Source organism: Mus caroli, chromosome 18, assembly GCF_900094665.2.
Source record: "Mus caroli chromosome 18, CAROLI_EIJ_v1.1, whole genome shotgun sequence".
Classification (NCBI taxonomy): domain Eukaryota; kingdom Metazoa; phylum Chordata; class Mammalia; order Rodentia; family Muridae; genus Mus; species Mus caroli.
In genome coordinates, this window is record NC_034587.1 from 17,628,109 (window position 1) to 17,630,719 (window position 2,611).

Genomic DNA, 2,611 nt, shown 5'->3' on the forward strand with positions numbered 1-2,611 from the left:
ATAAAGTTTGCAAGACCAAGGACCTCTCTTCCCAGTGATGGCTGACTAGGCCATCTTCTGCTACGAATGCAGCTAGAGACATGAGCTGGGGGAGGGGGGGGTGTGTACTGGTTAGTTCATATTGTTGTTCCACCTATAGGGTTGCAGACCCCTTCAGCTCCTTGGGTACTTTCTCTAGCTCCCCCATTGGGGGCTCTGTGTTCCATCCAATAGATGACTGTGAGCATTCACTTCTGTATTTGCCAGGCACTGGCATAGCAAAAATATGGAACGCTTCACGAATTTGTGTGTCAACCTTGCACAGGGGCCATGCTAATCTTCTCTGTATCATTCCAATTTTAGTATATGTGCTGCCGAAGCGAGCACGAGAGACTGATTTATAATATATATTTTTTGGTGGTGGGGCATTGTGGTCATTTAAAAGTTCATTTGGGAAGCATTTAAGAATTATGAAAATTACATTTTTAAAAAAAATTAATGAAGTAAGGAATTTGTGGCATACCATGACACACATGTGGAGGTCAGAAGACATGCTTGGTTTTCCCCTCCTACCAAGGGGTCCCTGGGGACTGAACTCAGGTCGTCAAGCTTCTGTCACCTGGTGGCATTCTTCATTACCATTTGAGGCATCTTACCTGCCTTCATTTGGAAAGAATTTAAGATGAGTGATGGGGCGATTGCCTCCAAGTCAATGGGCAATGGCACCTGCTACCAAGCCTGATGACCTGGTTCACTACCATAAGCATTCCTGGATTAGTGCCTGGCCACAAAAGATTTAAAAGGCTATGGAATGCTAAAACAGTTTACAGAAACAAAACTCTGCTCTCCTGGAAACAGAAGAACATCAAATAATAAAAATGTTACACTGCCTTCCCTGACCTATCTCCTGCCTTAGACACTTCAGCCTTGTCCATTCCCTTGGTTCAACATTAAGACTCTAATGTAGTCCACTCTCCCACGATGACCCTGCCTACCCACCCGTGTTTTAACTCACCTGCTACTTTAATAACCAGGGGCTTCCCTCTGAAGCCTGGGTTATTGAAGCCTCCACCAGTATCCACTCCAAACCCTGCATCCTAACCTTTTCTCCACTGCCAGGAGACATTTCTAAAATGCAAAGTAGATGCTTATTCCTACTTGAAAATCTAATTGGCCCACCCTGCAACAGACAGTATGGACAACAACTGAGGCTGAAGAGCCAAAACCAAACAAAACCAAAAAATAACAACCACAAAAATATATGCTAGAAACACCACTCCATTGCTTGATAGGCTCACGAAGATACAAGGTGCTACTAAGCCTCTGTGAGAGTTTTCTCCCTGTAAAATGGCATGGGGGATGACTGTATTACTGCTGCATAGGATTTTTTGGGGGGGGGCTAGGATTAAATGAGTAAGTATCTGTAAGTAGCATATAAGAACCCCTGGCACGCTTGTGTCTAGAAATGTTCGAGAACTAAATAAAGCTTAAGCATAGAATATGTGAGTCGGTAGCTCTTTGCTCTATGCCTATTTTTCCATTGGTATCTATTTCCTTTTATGCACATGGAATACACCTCCAGGCCTTGGCACTGTAAACATCGGATTCTTGTCACCATGATCTCTTGAATACATGGACTCAGATGTAAAGTCCATCCTAGGGTTACCTCCTACTGAGAACTCTGGAGCAGTCAGGGCTTCTCTGTGCTTCCCCCAGACTCTTTGACCTTCTGACTACATTGTGCCACTATGTTCTTGTCTGTAAAGTTTATCACACACACACACACACACACACACACACACACACACACACACACACACCATACTCCCAATATCATTCTGTTTTGAGCAAGTTCACAATTTTCTGTTAGGTTATATTCATAGCTATTCTTGGCTGCATATGGCCGTGGGTGGGACACTTACGAATCCATTACCACACTTGGCTATATTGTTGCAACCTTAGTTTACAAATATGTCCAAACCTGCTGGAATGTTAGGTCTGGGACTACAAGAACCTTCATTGTTTCATTTTGTTTTTCCCAGGCTGTGAAACTGTCAGGCAGATACTTTCTTTGGATTTTTTTTTTCTTGTTGTTTATCATATTGCAGTCAGAGGAACTGAAAAGGCCAGGCTAACTTCACTTGTTTTTAAACGTTAAGACACCCAAGACAATGAGACCAAGAGCCTTGCTGGAGGTTTCCTTGCAAGCAGCAAGACAGGAAGCCGTTCCTCCCTCCCGACTCCTTTCCTTTTCTCGGCTTTATGCATGGAAATCCTATTCCTGGCTCTGCCAGGAGTTGTAGACCAGGTGACAGACACAAGCTCACCTGTGTCTGTCAGGTTAACATATTTGTGGGAACTTGGGCTAGCAGAGACTCTAACCCAGAGACCACACTCCACCTGGTGGCGATTACCTGAACTTCAAGGTCCTCTTGCATTGGTGACTTGCCTCCTGGGCTGTCTTCTGTAACAGGTTCCTCTTTCTTGGTTTCTGTTGTATATGTATCTTCTCAGGAATGCTTAGTAAGTATAATTTCTTCCAGTTATTGGCCCTCTTATCCTAGATGTTCTCTCCATGGGTAGGGGAATTAATTTATGTGCCATACACACACAGAAGCATATGGTGGTTTGG

At 43.9% G+C, this 2,611-nt stretch overlaps 1 non-coding gene across 1 annotated transcript; it reads right to left on the reverse strand.

Annotated features, from left to right (window-relative positions):
- Positions 1 to 259: 259 nt before the first annotated feature.
- LOC115029937 lies at positions 260 to 366 on the reverse strand. The gene has a single exon (XR_003835498.1). It is a non-coding gene; the product is annotated as a U6 spliceosomal RNA (small nuclear RNA).
- Positions 367 to 2,611: the final 2,245 nt, after the last annotated feature.